Source organism: Canis aureus, chromosome 4 (genome assembly GCF_053574225.1).
Source record: "Canis aureus isolate CA01 chromosome 4, VMU_Caureus_v.1.0, whole genome shotgun sequence".
NCBI lineage: Eukaryota > Metazoa > Chordata > Mammalia > Carnivora > Canidae > Canis > Canis aureus.
The window spans coordinates 8,438,809-8,459,391 of NC_135614.1; the positions used below are offsets into that span (position 1 = coordinate 8,438,809).

At 41.8% G+C, this 20,583-nt stretch overlaps 1 protein-coding gene across 8 annotated transcripts in view; it reads left to right on the forward strand.

Moving 5' to 3' along the window:
• The first annotated feature begins 110 nt into the window (after positions 1-110).
• SIPA1L2 (signal induced proliferation associated 1 like 2) overlaps positions 111-20,583 on the forward strand; it is a 213,572-nt gene continuing 193,099 nt past the window's right edge. For 4 of the 8 annotated variants that reach the window (XM_077894495.1, XM_077894492.1, XM_077894497.1 and 1 more), the window contains exon 1: positions 696-982. The gene's annotated coding sequence lies outside the window, so the exon portion shown is untranslated. Of the gene's footprint in view, positions 192-694; positions 983-20,583 lie in introns of those variants that run through there. The other 4 variants (XM_077894499.1, XM_077894501.1, XM_077894493.1 and 1 more) reach the window with 3 other exon arrangements.

Here is a 20,583-nt window from a genome sequence, read left to right on the forward strand (position 1 = left end):
CGCAGCCGCAGCCGCAGCCGCAGCCGCAGCCGCAGCCGCGGGGCCGGGCCGCCTCCCGCCGGAGCCCGGCGCCGGCAGAGTCCGGGCCGATGGGCAGCCCCGGGCAGCGGCGGGCGGCGAGGCGGCGGCCCCGGTAGGCGCCGCCGCGCGCTCGCGGGCTGCAGCAGGTCCCCGCGGACTGCGTCTCCGAGGTGCGTGTCGGGCGAGCGGACGGGGAGCGCGGCGGGTCGGCTCGGAGCCTCCGCTCGTGTGCGCGCACGGCCCGGCGAGGACTGCCCCGGGGTGAAGGCGCTGCCCCGGGGGCGCCCGGGGGCCGACGGCGCGGCCGCGGGGCGGGGCGGGGCGGGGCGGGGCGGGGGCGCGGGCGGGGGTCCCGCGGGCGGAGGGGCCGCCGCCGCCGCTCCCGCAAAGTTACCGATCGCAGGAAGGTTATTCCCGGCCTGGGGACGCGAGCGCTCGCGAGGACCTCCCGGGGCGCAGCAACTCCTCTGGGACCCACCTGAGAGCGCAGAGAAAAGGCCGCGGGACGCGGGACGCGGGCCCCGGCGCGCGGCGGGGTTACTTGCGGAACTTGCTGCGGGGCCACCCCACCCCCCGGAGGGTGTGCGACCCCCGCCCCCGGCCCCTCCCTCCGGGGGAGATCCGGGCCGGGGCGAGCGCCCTCCGGACTCGGGGCCCCGGGGTGCCGACGGCTGTGCCGCCCCGGGTGCCCGCGCCGCGCTCCGCCTGCCGCTCCCGGGCCTGGTCGGGTCCCCGCGTTACTGAAGCTGGTCTGACCACGTCCTGGGAGCATCCCCTAGAGCACCTACAGATTAATTTCCAACCGTGCCACAAACCCAAAGAATCAATTTCGGTTCATCATCTACAAGCGAGAGCCGATGCTTCCAGGGAAGAGAAAACAACTTGGCATTGCCCCTCTGGGAGATATTTATCATCATTAACCTGCTTCAGCTAAATTAATTCAGCCCAGGATGACTCCAGCGTGAGTATTGGAAAAAATCAAGTGCATTGGTCACGGAATCGTAGTCACCGAAACATGATTTTGGTCAAAATAAAATTGTGCACGTTTTGGGTTTTGTGTAAATGAGTGTTGGTTTTCATAAGGATGGCCTTTCTTTTCTTTTCTTTTCTTTTCTTTCTTTTTTTTTTTTTTAAAACAAAGAATCTTGATGATTCTCATAGGTTTGCTTTCAGTAAGTTCAAAATAGTCACTAAGATTTTTCTTTTCTTTGCCTCTTTTGTCTGCAGTTTTCATTTCTAAATGTTAACACTAGATGGCTTTCTTATGACAGGCATTTAGTTAACTGGGCTTTTGAGTTGCCTGTCTGCCATCGGGGCTGCAATTTTTCCAGTTTTGCAATTAGTAACGGGAGAAAAAAGATCTCCAGAACTGTTGCTTTCTTTGAAATATATTAGTTCCTTATAAAACAAACACCTAGATTCCAATAGGTGTGCTATTATTTCTGGCATTCCTAAAGATGAATTTTAGGAGGCAACTTGCTCACCATTTTTAATCACAAATTTAAGGATGTCTGTTTTATGTTTTCATTTATTTGAGGAATGTATTTAGACAGCATTTTCACTTACAGTGTTTACTGCTTAGTTTAGTAGTTCACTGCTTGTTTCAGAGAGGGCTAAATCAATATTATTCATGGGGAAGTACAGTCTTTCTTGAGTTTTGGGTACAGATAGCATTGCTTCTTCCTAAGATTCCAGTCATACATGTAGTTGGGAGTGCACATGCATGATTCATTCATCCCAAGGATTGTGTTAGGGTCATCTTCACTTCTTTCCTCCTAGTTGATGCTTGGTTTTTCACTTTTAAGCACAATCCCTTTCCTGAGAAGTACAGTAGCCTGTAGTTGGCCGTTTTAGCAGAAGCAGGTTCTCAGTTACACATTTTAAGCACTTTCTTTCTAAAGTAAGACCATGGCAGCCTGTCCAAATCTTGCCTAGGTAGGCAAACTTGTTCATAAGCTGGAGAAATTATCTTGGACTCATTTTATAGCCGTCATTTATTGTGTGTCTTGCCCAGCTTAAAATATGACATATTGAATTTGTTTGTTCTAAATTAGAGTGTATTCATAAATAGCTGAAGAAAAAAAAAAAAACTCTGTGGCAAACATCTGGGAAGTAGGAAATGAAATCAGAAACAGCTTTTATCAGTACCCACATGCTACCTATAGATGGGGTGAAATGAACTTGGGTAAGAAGCAGTATAAGCATTTGGTCTGGAAAATAAGAGATAAATTGCAGATATGGAGGTAGAGCTTCTGGCCTTGGGGTATAGGCTGCAGATTTTCCCCAGCCGATTTAAGTGCATATTTTTCATCAGATGCTTCTGTTAAGTCTTAGCCTTTAAGGGAATTATCAGAGCATCATGATTTGGCTTTTATGATGTTTATTGTAGTTCAAGCTGGGTACTGGGGGTTTGTAAGCTGTCTCCACCCCCCCCCCCCCCAACTGGAATGGTATTTTAAAGGATTCCTTGATACCTGAGCTTGGTAAACACCTGTCTGCCTGGGGAATCTTTTCACCTGAGGCAATAGGAGTAGTGGATTATTCATTTTGATTATCCTTGAAAGTGAGGAAATATTAGTGAGCTACCTTGAAAGGGCAATGGTTTGGTAATTGAAACTGATTTGAAAGTGTATGGTTATCAAAGCAAATTTAAAAGAGATCATGTTTACTGCATACTTTGCAAAGAAGTGAGTGTTTAAGTGGATACCAGCCTGATCTAAGTGGATACCGCCTCCATCTGAATCCCAGCCATAATTGGTAAATGCAAGGTGTTTTGGTGGTTTTTTTTTTTCTTTTTTTCTTGAGATTGAGGAAGGCATCAAGTCTCTGCATTTATGATCTACTTGTTGTGGCAGTTTAGGATTACATATCCTTACAAAGACATGCTGAATTTGAAGAAAATTTAGACTGAAAAGCAATGCAGTTTTTTTTGTTTTCTGTTTTGAATCTGAATGAAATATGCCATACAGTTCTAAAGAATACAAGAAGTCGTGTTCCAGATTTTTCTACTCCTGTGCATGTACCTAATTTCTTTGCAGGGTGATAGAATAGGGAGCAGTAGGTGGGAGGGATAGGAAATGCTAGTTTCCTGACTCTACTGCCTGGCACAAATGAGTTTGGATAAAGTGTTTCCATGATCCCTTTCAGCACTAACATTTTAGATTTCTTTAACATTTAAAATAAAGGTATTAGCGTAATGGACATGACCCATGGTTGATGTTTTTCATGACTCTCTTTTCTTTCATCGCCTTATTTTGTGTTTGTACATGGACGTTGGTTTGCTGACCTTGGTTTACCTCAGAATCTGTGATTGATTCAGAAATTGCTTTTCTGTTCTAATCATATTTTGCTGTGACCCCTTCAAAGGAGAGAGAACAATACAATAGGACTTTTGAATGCTTCATAACTTCAGAGCTAAATTATTTTGATCCTTCCTGGATTTGATTCGTAAACTTTGGTTCCCAAGAGTGTTTGAAGTGAGCCACATCTGACCCGTAGTAGAGATTCTGTGTCTTGAGAAATTTCATATTTAGTATAACCTAGTTCCATGGCCCCTTCCCCCTGTCCCAGCCAAGTTGGGTGATAAGAAAGAAGAAAAGAGGCAGTAAGTTGAGTCTAGTTGTTCTAATATATCCATACTACAGAGATCCTTAAGGTTACCCCTTCCTGTTGGTGCTGTATATTTTGTTCTTATCCATCTATGAAATAAAAACAAAAGTGGATTTTAGGGATCATGATATTTGTCTGTATGTGATGCTGCCATGCAAACACTAAGACAGCAGTTACTGTTTTCACTACATTTCATCAAGGTAGATTGATATATACCCCACTTCCTTCAGCCTCCCCGGCAAAAAGGAGGAAGGAATATGCATGCTGCAAGACAGGAAGGTTCTTCCCCTCCAGAGGGAAATGTTATGTCCCAGAGGGGACATAATTGTTGAAATTATCCAACATTTGCGTACATAGACACTTTTTCCTTTTGCATCACCCAGTGAAAACTTCTCTGAGGTCCAGGGTTTAGAAGTCACCATCCAGCCCAACTAACCCTTCTGTGATGCTGGGATCTTTTTCTGTGTTCTACAAGTGGTCTTCCAGCAATATCTGAACATTGCCTAGAAGAGGTGGAGAGTTCCACCCTGCTGACCTTTTAGACTATTAGAAAGTGGTTTTTTGTTTTGTTTTGTTTTGTTTTTAACCTGTAACATTGAAATCTAAAGTTACTTGCTGATTTGTATTCTACTCCCTTGGTGGCCTGTACCACAGGTCTTTATAGATGTATTTCAGTTACTCACTGGGCAACACCTGTCAAAGTTGGACCCAGAACTGAAGTCTTCCCGTTCAGCTTGACCTGGGCAGAGTAGGAGTGCCCTTCCTTCCACTTGCATGTCCTGCTTGCATGGATGGAGTCCAAGGGTGCATTCATTTTTTTGGTGGCCACGCTGCTCAGACTCAGTGAGTTTCCTGCTCACTAAAACCCCTAAGTCCTTAATCATATGCTGCTGTTAGCCATATTTTGCCTTCCTGTATGAATGTCATTGCAAGATTTGACATGTATTGTGCTTTGTTTTGCTTTATTTTATTTGGTTCTACCCCTGGTGTTTCTTGGAGTATGACTCTGTCATTTAGAACCTTTTTTTGTTCTCTCAAAGAAATGCCATCTGCAGGGTACATCACACTGGTTTTTATACATCTCTACCCAAGTCACTGATGAAATTATTAAATTGGCTCAACTATGAATCATGTCTCTGGAAGCTTCTAGGTTTATAAGGAGTTACTTTGGTTCTGGTTAGGTTACTAATGCACCTACTTTCTTACTGGCTGGCCCTTGTTTCTCTGCCTTTTCCACGCAGATGTCCTGAAAGAGCCTGTCAAACATCCTTTGCTGCTTCTACTGGTCAAGTTATTCTAAGACAGAAGTGAGTTCAATTTTAGTGTATCCCTAGTAATTAGAACTGTGCTCTGCATGGTTGGTGAATAAGAAATATTTGTTTAATGACTGACTGACCGAGTGACCTAGAAAAATGGGGCCCCATTGTGACCTCTGACCTCAGGAGGTCTTAGGCATTAAAAAGACTGCGGGAAAGATCAGAGTATTATTGGACGCTCTAAGCTTATTTTGTAGCTGGGTATTATTTTATTTTGCATAATTTTCAGGTGGTAGAGAACAGAACCATGATATTTTACCATTTTTCTGGTGTTTTAATTATTAACCAGCAGATACTCTTCCCTTCCTATTCTCCAAATATATTTAGTCCTGAGGGGCTTCTTGAGCTCTGCGCATTGGATGACTCCATATTTTTCGCTTTTGCAGTTTTGCTAAATCTGGAAGAAGCTCCCAGTTAGTTGAGCTGTTCAAGCAATCAGAGTCATCCAAAGGAGGCTGTTTAGTTGTGCATCCAGTTACTCATAAGTAAAAAAATCTAGGTAGAGAGCCAATGTAAAAAATTGTTACTATGGAAAGTCAGAACTCTTGGGTAAATAAAAAATTATGTATGCTGTATGAACTATTTGTGTAGAGTTAAAAAAGCATTTCTGATAGCAGTGCTTAGGGCGGCATAGTAGCCCGTATAGCGAGCATGATGATTGCTTTCCTGGTCTTCTCGGGGGCTTGATAATGCGTTTGGTTCCTGGTTGAACAGTGCGTATTCATGGGGTTCACGAATAGCTCTGGGATATAGTCTCCTATGTATTGAAGTTTCTAATAAGTAATTTTAAGAATTACAATTTTAATTTTTCATAAAGGACAAAAGCTGTGGTTTGAGTATTAATACCTCAACCTAAAGAACAGTGATTTCTTTGTAGTAGGTTTTCTAAACTTTTTTCAACATGGATACCCCTTCTATACAAAATCACTTACCTAAATAGCTCTCTATACATGTATGCCTGTGCATACATACATACATGTCTGTGTATATGTGTTTGTGCATATGCATATATATACATGTACGCATGTAAATTTATAATGTTAAGATATGGACATTATAAAACATAAAAATAAACATTTTAAGAAGGATGGCATATTAAAAATAAATAAAAGTGGACTATTTCCTTTTGCATTTCAAGGGCTCTTTTGTTACCTTGTGAAATGTGTGGCCCCTAGTCTAGAGACCTGCACTCTACCCCCCTCTCAGATTAGAGTTCATGACTGGTTGGAAGCAGTTTCTCAGGAGTCTCTCAGCATCTTGTGAGGAACGTTTAAAGACAGACTGGATCCTCCTATCCTTCCTGGGCTTCTGTTTACTGTATTTGTTCCTATTCTGAGGCTTTTTTTTTTTTTTTTTACTTTGGGCTGTTCTCTTCCAGAATTGCTTATGGGTTAATTAGAGGTTTCATTTTTTTCATTTTTTTGTAGAGGAGGGGATAACGTTTTGAGGGATACTGTTCTCCTTGGAACATTTCTAATTGAATTTAGCCGTTGAAGAAGCCTCCTACTAGCACACATAGCCCATACCAGCACCAGGATCAAGATGAAGGGATGGGATGTAACTAATCATTTGCTCATCTAGAAACTTCTGAAAAGTAACAAGTTTCTTTTTTAAAGATGTTATTTATTTATTCATGAGAGACACACAGAGGGAGAAGCAGAGACACAGGCAGAGGGAGAAGGAGGCTCCATGCCGGGAGCCCGATGTGGGACTGGATCCCAGGACTTCAGGATCACGCCCTGGGCCGAAGGGAGGTGCTCAACCACTGAGCTACCCAGGCATCCCTAATTTTTTCTTTCTTTCTTTCTTTCTTTCTTTCTTTCTTTCTTTCTTTTCTTTCTTTTCTTTCTTTTCTTTCCTTTCTTTCCTTTCTTTCCTTTCTTTCCTTTCTTTCCTTTCTTTCCTTTCTTTCCTTTCTTTCCTTTCTTTCCTTTCTTTCCTTTCTTTTCTTTCTTTTCTTTCTTTTCTTTCTTTTTTCTTTCTTTTCTTTCTTTCTTTTCTTTCTTTTCTTTCTTTTCTTTCTTTTTTTTTTTTAAATAGGCTCTATACCCAGTGTGGAGTCTAGCATAGGGCTTGAGCCCACAACCATGAGATTGAGACCTGAGCTGAGATCAAGAGTCGCTTGCTTAACTGACCGAGCCACCCAGGCACCCCTGAAGAGTAAGAACAAACTTAAAAGTATGGAATAGTATAGTTCTGCCTGTGTGTCATTGGCTAGAACTGTAGCACACACTAGTTCCTCCTTCGAGAGTGTAGAAGCCCAGCCACCTAGCCTGTCCAGAGCCCTGGTGCTGCAGCTGCCCAGCTGAACCAGCACTTCCCACCCCACCCTCCCTCCTTTGCACTTTCTGCTCAACTGTACTCTGCTTGATCTTAATCTGAAGCACTTAGGATCGCCTGACCTAATACCGTGTGTGTCTGTGTGTATGTGTATTTTTCAAATAGGCTCCACACCCAGCTTGGGGCTTGAACTCAGGACCCTGAGATCAGGAGTCGCACTCTCTACTGACTGAGCCAGCCAGGTGCCCCCAATATTTGTATCTTAATTTTTATATGCTAATCTTTTGTCTCCCCTCAATAGAATATAAGGGCCATATGGGAGGGGTATTTCTGGTTCACTCACCAGGCCTGCCAGATCTTCCCTGGGTTTTGCCAACATAATAGGCTCTAAGCAAACAAATATTTGTTAAAGGGATGATGGAGAGCCATGGATTTAAACATGAAGGAAGTGTGTATCTTGGCTTTTATAAGTAAGCTAAGTAATGTTGCCTTAAAAGTTCTGGTTATTTATTTTGTAAATGGTCTATCTAAACAACCTTTTATACTTACTTTTTTTTTCTTTCTTTTTTTTTTTTTTATATATACTTACTTTTAAATCTTTTCCAGGACACTTGAGATGACCTGTGATTGGACTTTGATACCAAACTAGTGAAAGTGGAGAAGTAGTTCCTGAAGAGAGTGAGAGTGGAGGTCCATCTGTTCTGAGGACCTTGGTAGCCTCCTTCAGAGGGCATGGCTCTGGAATCTGGGGCATCCTGGGGATGTCCTTTCCTTTCCTTTTTTTTTTTTTTTTAAGATTTTATTTATTCATGGGAGACACAGAGAGAGACAGAGACAGAGACGTAGGTGGAGGGAGAGGCAGGCTCCCTGCAGGGATCCCAATGTGGGACTTGATCCCAGGACCCCTGGGTCACTACCTGAGCCGAAGGCAGATGCTCAAGCACTGAGCCACCCAGGTGCCCTGGGTGTCCTTGTTTTTATGAGAAGGTGTGGTCTACACCTTTCCCAGGTTTGAAAGTCTCAAGGGCACAGCCCTGTTAGAATCCGATAAGGCTGCAGTTCACGTAAAAACCCTCATTAGGCTTGTTAATAAAGATGAGTGAAAAGACATGATTTCTGAATTGTGCAGCATCAGCTATAGTCTTTAACCTGTCCAGTCCATTAGCCACAATCATTTCTGGAGGAGAACGTGATTTTTGGAAACTTGTCAGTAGTGTACTATATAACTCTTGTTGATTTAGGACTTTTGAGGATTACAAAGTATGTGAGAAGAGTTACTTATACCTTAAATATAGTAGGTGCTCAGTAAGCATAAAAGTCTCTCATCTTGAATATCCTGATACAGTATTAATTCCTACATTCCAGGAATTCAGAGGGGTGTAACTCTTTTTTTTTTTTTTTTTAAGATTTTATTTATTTGAGCGAAAGAGAGAGAGAGGGCGAGCAAGCGAGCATGAGCTGGGAAGGGGTAGGTGGAGGGGGAAAGGTAGACTCCCCGCTGAGCAGGGAGCCAGATGTGGAGCTTGATCTCTGGACCCTGGGATTGTGGCCTGAGCCGAAGGCAGACCCTTAACACTGAGCATCCAGGTGCTCTCAGAGGGATGTCATTCTAACTCCTGCTTGTATAAATCTGTGTTAAGATGTGCTGTAATAAGATTTGAGGCACGATTTTGAGATTCCTCTAAATAAAAGTAAAATCACCTCACCGATCAACTGATTTTGAGGGTCAATAGAAGTCATTTGCTTGGAATGATGCATCTATTTTTCTATTTAAAAACTTTGATGTGATAGTAGGAATGAGTGAGGGAGACCAATGTTTTTGACTTAGGAATGGAATAAAGAATTAAGTATTCTTCAAAATAAATGCAAAACCAGTGATTGTGCTGGAATGTTCTTTGACATTTTCTTAGGTACTTAACGAAAACCTTCGAGCTGATGATGGGACGATCCCCTTTTACTGACACAAAAACTAAGGTTTAAGGAGAGAACACATGGTTTTCTGAGTCATCTTAGTCTTCAACTTTGAACCCAGTCTCTGCCCCCAGTATAGGGCTCGTTCTTTGCTCCCAGCCACCTTGTGAGGTGTGGTTGGTCTCCACAGAGCATGGAAGGAGTGAGTGGAAGGAGGGAGGAGGGAAAGAAGCTGCATGCGCAGGAGAATGGTGGAATACAACCAGCTGTCCCTGAAAGGGGGAGAAAAGTGGCCCAGGGTTCGGCTAACGAATCTGACAAATGCCCTGTTCTATCAGCCAGTGGATCATCTGTTATTAATTAGAAATGTTGTAATTTGTGGTGGGGTAGCGATTCTGCTGATCGAATCTGGTTATCTGCCCTTTGTTGGGGAGCGAGGGGAACATTTCTTTAGCTCCTGCGTCTTTGCCAAGATTAAAAGAAGTATAAGGGGAAAACAATTTTTGTTTTGCATTTATACTTTGCCAGATTTGCATAATCTTTGTTTGAGCCAGTTGAATGTGAATCCCTAAATAAATTTCAGGCATTTAAATATTTAAAAGGATTCATCCACAGCACTTTACTCACCCAAAGAATAAGTGCTTACAACAAAGAGAAGAACCCCCTTGCAGATGTAGCCCATACAGACTTTGTTCACCTTGTCACTGAATTATAATACATTAATAGCAAAGCTAGAATTGGAACATTTGCTGAAATGCTCGGCTGGCTCTAGTCCAAAATATTGTTTCCCTGGTAGAGAAAGCAGCAAGGTTTGTTTAAAGCTGGCAGCCAGCCAGTCCGAAGGGCTCTGACGCAATCACTGCAGTCACTACTTTGCTCCGGCTGCTAATTTTAGGGCAGTTAAATCTGGGTGATGTCTGATGACTGCTGTCGCTGTGCGTCTGGTGGCGCGGAGCTTTCCAAACCCAACCTCCGAGCCTGGCATCACAGTCCACGCTCGGCTTTCTCCGAAATGAGCTGTGGAGCAGAGGCGATGTTGGGCTGGCCCAGGGTGTGAGGAGTGCTGAGGAGCAGAGCCCTCGCAGGGCTTTGGGAGACACCGCCTTGAATCTCACTATTTTCTTTGTCACTCCGTCAACAAATCCGTCTCCGAGTACACTTGGCCGTGGGAGGTGTTGAGGATGGAGGCAAGTGTAAATAGAGGCTCCCGCCTTCCCAGGGCAGCACGATGACAACACTTTTCTTGTTTTCCTTGCTCTGCCTGCAAGCGCCGGCTGGTTTAACGCTGAGCTTCCTCTGCCTTCTCCTTTTCTGGAAAAGGTAAAACCGAGGAGAATGATGAGAAATTTTGGAAAGCCATTTGGAGCACTGTATAGAAGAGCCCCAGGGTAGAATTTTCTGTCTATTCCAGGAGCTGGAGGTGGGGTGAGGCATGGTTTTGTGGCCCTGTACACTCCGCTGAGCTTCCTGGACAATGAGTATAATCCAATTTAAAAATAAGAATGGGAGCCACACAACCTCCAGGTCAGGTCTGTTTCAACGCTGGACTTCTCAGATTTCCCAGTTAGCGGGAAGCATCTTGGGGTAGGAGACTCAGGAGGGCAGGGGCCTGTGACTTCATCCCCTGCTGTACCCCAGGTAAGTGTCTAGCATAGACACCAAATTAACTGACTCATAGCATTTCCAGCCTCATAGGGCCCTTCCAGTTATCCTTGAACCAAACTTCCTCATGTAACTGATTCAGAAACTTAAGAGAATATCTTACCAGCTAGGCCCTATTGTGGAAAAGAATGGGCCGCCTTACTGGATGATAAACTCCTCACCCATTCTGCTGTAGTTGTGGCCTTGCTGCTGGCTACATGTCAGGTGGATGAAGAAAATCCCTAGGATGGATGGGCACTGCAGCTTCTTCAGTTGAAGGCTCCCCAGGCTGTTGAGACTGTGGTGGATTGCTTAGTCAGGAGAACATTCAAGAAGGCAGGGCCTGAGTTATGCTTTGGAAAATGGTTAGAATTTGAATTTTCCATGAGGGGCCCTTGTATGCATCGACACTTGTGGCTCTGTAGGGACCAGAATGCAGATAAAACTGTCAGTTGTTCATTTACTCCCAGTATTGTCTACAGCTCACTCTGCCTGAAACAAAATTCCCCTCCTTGCCTGATTTAGGTTTTGCAACTCCAAAAATGGATTTTTATTATCAAAGCAACATCAAGGAGATGTGAGGGACAGAAGTTTTGACATGGTGGTTAACTTGTCGCATAACAGAGTCAATCTGACTTTTCCCCATTGGAATTTGTTAAAGGTTATAGAATGTGTCTTAAATATAGAAAAAATATAGAAGGTAAATGATGTATTTTTAAAATATTGAGGTGTAATAGAGAACATTGTGTTAGTTTCAGGTGTACAGCATAACAATCAACATTTCTATGTGTTGTATAATGACCTCCATAGTAAGTCTGGTTACAGAATTGTGCTTTTTTGTGTAATGAGAACTTTTAAGATCTGTCTTCGCAACTTTCACATATACTTTCCAGTATTATTTACTATCACACCATGCTGTACATTATGTCCCCAGGACTTACTGATTTTATAACTGGAAGTTTGTGCCTTCCAGTTATTGGTGTATTGGTATACAGTTACTGAATCTTTTCCAGTTGTTTGCCCAGAAAACACACGCACAGTATTACAGTTGCAATTCAAGGTCACGTGTTCTAAGACTAGGAATTTATAACTTTGGGTACTTGATTTCCTTAGGTGATTTATTTGAAAATTATTCTGAGTAGTCAAAGTTTTGAATTAAGGCAGCAGGCTTGGGAAGCAGGATTGTGGACAGTGAGTACTTACCCCACAGAGGGCTCAGAGTGCTTGTCCCCCCTGGGGTCTCTCCAGGGTATGCGTTAGTTAAGTTGCTGTCCATGCCCTGTTGCTTGGGCTTACCTTTTAAGTGCCATGAAGTTGTAGTAAGTGCTGGGTGAGATTTGCATTCTTCTTTAAACTCTATGACAAGAGATCTCAATATAATCACCCTATGCTTGCCCTCAGATTTTTTTCATACAGATTTTCAAGCATACAGATAAATTATAAAAATTATGTAGTAGACACCGTATTATCTGCCACCTATGTTGTATAAAGTGTTAACATTTTACTACATTTGGTGTATGCATATCTATCCATCAGTCCATTTTTGGGAGGATGCATTTTAAAGTAAGTGGCACACATCAGTGTACTTGGGCTAAACACATCAATGTACATATCATAAATGAGTTTAAAACTTTTGACTTATTTTTTCGATCTAAAACTTATAAGATGAAATGCAGACATTGTAAGTGTATCATTATGAGTGTCGATCAAAATACACACCCATTGAACTCATACTTCTGTTAGGATATACCTACCACCGGAAGGTTCTTTCCTGCCCCTTCCCCATCATCTTACTTCTGCCCCCCAACCCTCATCCTGGGCAACACTGTTCTCATTTTTTTTTTCTTTGCCATAGATAAGTGTTGCCTGTGTTTGAACTTCCTATAAATGGGATCTTGCAGTATATACTTTTTTTGTGCAAGGCTTTTGCTCAGCATAATGTTTTCCTATTTTGTCATGTTTTTAAATATATTACAACACCAGGCTGGCTTTAGCTACGTCTTGATCGTGGGCCCTTTTGGAAGGTCATATTGTCAAGTGATTTTAGGGAGCAATTTCTTTTGGGTATTTGTGTATCTTTCTTAAATCTCATCTTCCCTTGTGAATAGGGATGTGATTTTTACACTTAATTTGGCCATTTTCTAACTGAATCTCATCTTACATTCCACCCATATGTCCGAGAAACCAGGCACATCTTCGGTCAGTTTACAGACACTTGCTGCAGGGTGAACTCAGGCTGGTGGGCAGATTTCAGCTGAGCCCTCTTGCTTCTGAAGAGTTGGATTGACACAAGAACCATTTACTTGTGTGTGCTACTTGGAAAATTTTAGGTAAAAGAGAATCCATGTATTTATTTTTGCCAAGTCTGTTCTTACCTTTGTGATTTAACTTCTAGGGTTTGACATTAAGGAAATTTTGTAAGGCATCTCTGAGGTATAATTTCTAGTTCAAATGTAATAAATTATTAAAGCTAAAATTTCCTGAGTTCAATTTTATGACATAAAAAAATTAGGAGATTTTTTAATCACCTAGGGTGAGGAGATACTGGCTAATAAAATACTAGCCGACTTGAGAAAAAGAAAATACTAGATTTAATTAACTGTGCCTTTTGCTCTGCCCACTGTTAATGAAGCTCCAAGTTGCTACACCTCTCTAGCTAGATACAAACTAGTAAGTTTTCATCAGCAGTACCAGCTTAATGTTTTCTGTTTGTTTGTTTTTTTGTTGTTATTTTTAAAAGTATGCTATTGGTGTGTGAAGATTTTTCTTGAGAGCTGTTGGTTAAGGAGTTCTACCTGCTGTATAAGAAACTCTAAAATGCAGGTCCAGATAAGAGATAACCTGGCTTTTTTCCAACATCTGGGTGAGTGCTGCACAACTCGGCCTGACACTCATGGAACCAGGTTCCTTCAATCTCGTTTCTCCACCTCAGGACCTCAGCCTCATGGCAGGGTGAAGCCTGCTGGGCATGTCTGTACTCAGGCTTGCTGTAAAGGGGCCGAGCACCTAGGCGTGGTCATCTAAAATTCCTGCAGGGCTCTGCATGACTCCTGCTCTCATTCCTCTGGGGAAATCAAGGCCCCCACTGCACCTAACTTCAGGGGGTGCCGGGGAATGAAGGTTGTGTTGTGACCGTGCATGCACCTCTGGTCCACAACTATGGCATTGGCCCTGCCCATGGTATAGTGGGTGCTCCGATGTCTTGCTTCGTTTGTCAGACACTTACCACGTGCTCTTTTGTGCCAGGCGCAGTTCTAGGGAGGGACTCAAATTACAGTCGTGAGTGGGCAGATGCGGGTGTTGTTCTTATAGCACTTGCGTTCTGGAAATATAGTAGATCTTCTAATAATTTCTCAGTAGATTTTTTTTTTTTTTCTTTTTTAATGGGAGGGAGTGCTGCCTTAAAGTGCGGTTTAGTTCTGAGTGGAGGAAGGGAGGGTAAAGTCTACTAATAATGAGATTGCAGGCAGATTCTGTAACTCTGAAAGAAATGTTTCTGGGGACATGGATTAGGGGATGTAATAAAGGACCTCGTCCCCTGTTTAAAATGCAGACTCATAATAGAAGGCTTAAGAGACACTTGATGAATGGAATAATGGAAATCATTTATTCTGGAGCCAGAGGGTTTCTCGGTAGCAGAAACCTTTTGAATGACTGCAGGGTGCTGCGGCCTGCGTGCCATTCAGGAGGAAGTTCCGTTGGAGTCCGAGGGCCATCTCCCGCTCTGAGAGGGGCTGTGATGAGGTCATGGGGCAGATCTAAAGGAAACAGTTGCGTGTGTGACTTCCCCTCCTCTCTGGTGAGCTGATAGGACACTGCTTTCGCCCCCAAAGAACTTTGAACAGATTCTTTGCCAGCACCTTGAAAGACTCTTGAGTGACAGTCCGCTGGGTCCAAGTGGCTGCTTTGGAGACCATGTGGAGCAGATTGTGAGTCCCTCTGGGCTCAAGGGCACGAGGTCAGTGCATCTTGGGTGCCAAGAGTGTGGAGGTGGGGAGTGGCCGCCATGTCCGGCCTCTGAGTACTGAGTTCTCTAGAGTAAGCCTGTGGGTTTCCAGGCGTGTGTAGAATCATCCTGGGGCTACCAAACTAAATAAATTCCTTCTAGTGGGCCACCTCATAACACCCAGAATGTGCTGTGAACCTGAGTTTATTTCCCTCAGAACGTTTGAGAGAAGGGACTTCCTTCCGCTCGCTTGTTCCGCGTCGAGGGGACCGTATCCAGCTTCGGATCAGCTTTGTTTCCGAGAGGTCGGGAGCGCTCGTGATCTTGAATGAAGGTCTGCAAGAGTGAAAACTTAGTGATTCAGTTGCATTTGTCATCTTGCACTGACAAGTTCAAAGGGCAGTGGGGGTGGGGTAGGGAGGAACTCTTGGTTGACATTAATGACACAAACATTTTTAAGGATGGAGAGGCTGAATGGTTTTTATTTTTCACAGGAGCATCATGGCATTTTTGATAATGCATTTCCTCCTGATTGCTATCTGCTCAGGATATGTTACAGATGGGTTATGCTGATTTTGCTAATTTTTGCCAATAATTTAAGCACGGAAGGACTCAGGGAACCTCCCGAGCGATAAGAACACAGCTGCTAAGGATAACTTTGAGAGAAGAGCATTTCTGGAGGCTTTCATATGATTTGGGGGCAGTAGCCGCAGCTAAGCTGCCGCAGATGGTGTGTTTTCAACTCACACTGTGGCAGTTTGGGCGTTTTTTACATCTTTTTGTTTGTAATGAACAAAAGAGCAGTATGGAACTTAATCAGTTAGATCAAGTGTATATAAATTCTAAGGTCAGTGTCTCTATCTTAACTGAAATATTAAACTTATATGTAAGGGAGGGAAATCAGCCTGGTGATTTGTTGGTGTCTGATTAAATCCTGTACTAACATGCCTCCAAAATGTGTGTGCTTTGACTTTCCCTCAATGGGTAAACATTTACATTGGCTTTTGCACTTATAAATTCACCATTCTATCAACCCAACCAAAGCCAGAAGAAAATTTCTGCTTTTGCTGTTAGGGGAAGTATTCCGTAGCCCTTGTAGGGAGCATGGGCGTGCATTTCATGTGTTAATTTGTTTAGTTTGAAGGAAAAAGGGAATGCTGCTAGAGGAGGTTTCTCAGGGATCATGTCTTCATGGGGAGAGGAGGAAGAGATGCCAAAGAAATTGCAAATATTCTAATAATCCTCCTAGAAGTGGTTTTTACACAGCACCCTCCCACTGTTCTCTGTTATTGTTGGACTCAGAATAAAGACCTGATGAACTGTGCCTCTACTCCTCTGGTTGACCCTTATATTGTTCTGTTCAGAACCATCTTGGCTTCCTGTTGCTCAGATGCTGGGCATGTTCTGTGGATTAAAAAAAGCACACAGCACCTGAAGGATCATATTTTGTGCTCCCTAAATCGAGATGAACTAGTCTGACCTACATCAAGAATTTTTTTTTTTTTTTTTTTTTTTTTGCCATTATGTCTTCTTTGTTCTTGGATTACATAACTTATTGGAGGTTTCCAGAAGTCTGATTCTTCCGATCTTGTCTTTATAGTAGTGTGTCTGTTTTGTTCCAGTTTTTTTTTGTTGTTGTTGTTTTAATTACTGAGTCACTGGAACACATTATGGGCCATCAGCAAATGGAATTGTAGTCTTAATGGGCTCTGAAATGCAATTTTCTCTAGGTTTGTCCCTGATGCCTGTGGGCTCCCACCTCAGACCTAAGGCCACCAAGTCCCCCTGAGAGCTCAGCCCTGTTCACAAGTTTTTAATCTTTGCTGCATTCTTCTGAATGTTTTGATTCCAAATAATTTCTAGAATTGTCAGGAGACAGTTCTACCTTTGATACCTGGAGATACTCCTCTTGACTCCATAATGAAAGTGAGAGATTGCTAGAGAACATTTATAACACTGCTTTTTACTTCTTGTCTGGGACTTCTGCAGCCTTTACTTACCATCAGGATGCTTTTTAAAAAATAGTATTAAAAGTCTTATAAAAATAATAATATTGTCAGTAATATTGGAGTAAAGACATTGGCAAGTCCATTTATAGTGCCGGGCTGTTACTTACTGCCCCGTTCGTTCTGGTTAAAGAGCCCAAGGTCACAGAGCATCCATGACCCTCTGTGCTTTGAGCCTCTTGTTAGACCCTACAGAATTTTTTATTTTTCAACTCATCGTAGAAATGTGAGTTAAAGTTACTGACTGGACAGGGGTGTTCTCCCCTAAACACCTATCCCCTGCCCCATTGTATTGCCTTATTCTGTTGCACTTTATGTATTCACTTTATTCTAATTTTATCAGACACCTACCCTGGCATTCTGATGAATTCAGATTTATGGAGAGAGATACTGAGTTGATGTGTCCTCTCTGCCCCGAGGAAGACTGATCTCTGAGTTAGTCTAAGGGCCTGGTGTTGGGTGTAGATGCCAGCATTTGTGGTGATTAGTGTGGTGTGTGCAGTTTTGTTTGTTTAGACTTGGGGACAGGTACTGGAGAGCTTACAAATATTGTATTTTTATCAAAATCTCTTAGCATAATTTCTTAAGTATTTCATTAAACAAATACTACAAAAATAACCAAGAATGTGACCTCCCTGACATCTTTGATCACCTTGAGTTTACTCTCTTCTTGATATAGGTACTATATCAGAAGATACACAAAACAACAGAGCCTAAGCTTTTATAATTGGACTTAATACATAAAATTACATTTCTATTGATGTGATCACAATAAGCAAAACATAGGGAGGAAGAAAAGCATTTAAAGAACTGTCAGTTTGTCCACTGGAATTATGAATATAGGAGTAATATTAATGAGTCACAGTTATATGCATAAGTTTGTTCTGCAGTTGTAGCCAAATAACAATTATGAGTTAAAGAGCAGTTCCTCATACTAAATTCTCATAATACGATACATTTTGAACAAATACCATGTGTATCAGTACAGTTGACCCTTAAATAATGTGGGGATCGGGGGCGCTGACCCCCTGCCACTCGAGAATCTGCACGTAACTTTTGACTCCCCAAAACTTAATACTAATAGCCTGCTGTTGACCAGAAGCCTTACTGATAACAATGAACACTTACTTTGTATGTTATATGTGTTAAATACTATATTCTTAAAATAAGCAACAGAAAAGAAAATCTTAAGAAAGTTGTAAGGAAGAAAAAGTACATTTACAGTATTGTACTGTATCAAAAAAAAATCGGCATGTAAGTGAACCTCTGCAGTTCAAACTTGTGCTGCTCAAGGGTCATCTATTTTTAGAGATTGTAATGTGATAAGTGAGCTTGCTTGCTTCTTGCTTATTAATTAATCAGGGTCAGATTGATGACATGCTATTTCTGGGGAATAATATGTATCTAAATAGTTTCTGTGTTTTGTTTTAACAATGCTTATTGCAGAGAGACCCGCTGACATGAAGCAGTCTGATGGAAATGGGAGAAGAAATTTTAAAGCACTTTCAGCAAGTTCAGTTTATACAGCATTTTATTTATTTTATTTTATTTTTAAAGATTTTATTTATTTATTCACGAGAGACGCACAGAGAGAGAGAGAGAAAAAAAGGCAGAGACACAGGCAGAGGAAGAAGCAGGCTCCATGCGGGGAGCCCGATGTGGGACTCTGTCCCAGGTCTCCAGGATCATGCCCCGGGCTGAAGGCGGCGCTAAACCACTGAGCCATCCGGGCTGCCCTTTATAGCAGTTTAAACTTTTATCTAAAAATAAACAGATGATGTGTTCCAAAATTGATCTTTGGTCTGTCATTGGTGGCTGGGTCCAAAAATGTATTCTGTAAAGTAATAGACCATTTGTGTTTTAAGAACAAAAGGGATTTTTATGTACTCTTGTGTTACCTTTGACAACTATGAAATCGTAATACTGTTCTGATGATCATGATTAGTCACCTGACTTACCTACCATATGCGTTCAACAACTTGCAAACTGGTTTTCAGGTAATTTGCTGTGGGTGATTATCCTGAGTAAGCTTTCAGAGAAGGGAGATTAAAATTGTGGAATATAAATTCATTGGAGAAGAGTTTTTTTTTTTTTTAATTTGTTTTAGAGCTAATTCTTTTTTAAAGGGGGGGGTTTGTATTAATGTTAGAGAATGTGTTTGACGTCATAAAGACTGACATGTAGCAAGGAGGTAGCTGGTTGATAGGGAAGTTATTAAAACATTTATTTTTGTGCTGTGAATTTAAGCCTATAGAATAGAATAGAATGTCGTAGCTCTCTCTGGCCGGATTGGCCTGCCAGGCATGAGGTGAGTATTTCTGGCCCCCAGGCCTCTCTGTTTGGAGTGCTGGTTAGCTCTCCCCTGCACCTGGTATGTGTAGTATTGCATGAGATACAGATGTGCTGCATATAGAAGAAAAGCAGTGTTGAGTTGTCTGATAATACCAAAATGCAAAGACATATATACATATATTTAATAAGAGGAGGACTGTATAAATGGCTAAAGCTGTGCTAAGGGGGTAGACAAAGGGATGATATTGCAAACTGGGCACAATCCTGTGGATTCCAGCCCATCTTTTATTTGTTATTTTGGAGCCATGGGTACCTATGGCAGGTGGTCTATCTTCGGCAGTAGGTCCCCACTGGCCATTTGTCCCCTGGTGAGAAGCTGTATCTAAGGGTCCCCTATCTGTTTCCCTCAAGAGGTGAAAGATAGATGGGGTGTGGGTGGGAGACAAACATTACCTGGTAGCCCTGCACCTGTGCTCGAAGATTTCCCAAGGAAGCAGCTCTTCCATGGCCATGGGTCAGAGGTTAATGGAGAAGAGGAAAAGATAGAACAGTGAAGTTTTCCTTAATGCTCTGTATTGCAAGCCTGGCTTCCCATGACTCCTGGGTTAAGCTCCGTGCAACTTTTAATAAAGTAGAAGTTAATAATTGCATGGGGATTTGGGGTGGAGAATTTAGCCCAACAACATAATCACAATTGGTGCAAAAGATTTATGTATAAGGATGCTCAAAGCAGTATTAGTTATGACATGAAAAATTTGAAAAGTATTGGCAGTAAAGGCATTAAATAATGATTCTCCATATGATCAAGTAATTTAAATCAATTAAATATCTTGTTTTATGGGGCCATTTAATGACATGGGAAAATGCACATTGAATATTAAGTGAAAAATTTTTCTTGCTAAGCAATATATATATAATCCCAATTTTGCAGGAAAATTAAATATGCATATGCATTCTCAGAACAAGAATACGCTAAAGAATTTACAGTTGTTATTACTTGTGGTTATGTGTAATTATCTTCTGTTTGCATTTGTTTTCCAGTTTTTCTAAAGTGAACATATTACTTTTATAAGAGGAAAAAACATGGTATTAAAGTAGTTGAATTATATGACTCAGTTACATGTACCCTTAAAAAAAATTCTGTTTCAGCATAGTTTCCTGGCTGAGTATAGTTTGGATTTTGTTTATTTTATTATGTAATCTTGATTTGTTTTTTTTTTTTTGAGTATATTTAACAGAAGTATTTCAGTCCAGTATTTAGCAAGCATTTATTAGATACTATGTGTAATAAATTTGTTTTTGGTGTATGTTTTTTATCATGAAAACATTTTTAATCTGAGTTTAGTATCATGTAGGTAGATCTCTGAAAACTTACCTGCTGATGTTGTATGTTAAGAGCTTAAGCATTATTTTTTTTAGCCTTTTGACTGCCTTTTGTCGTTTAAACTTTTTACACAAGAAAAAATATGTATTTGTATAATGTGAAAGCATTAAATTAACTTTGAGGAAATTCATTTTTTGCTATCTTTACTATGTAATGTAGTTTATTGGTGAGGCACTA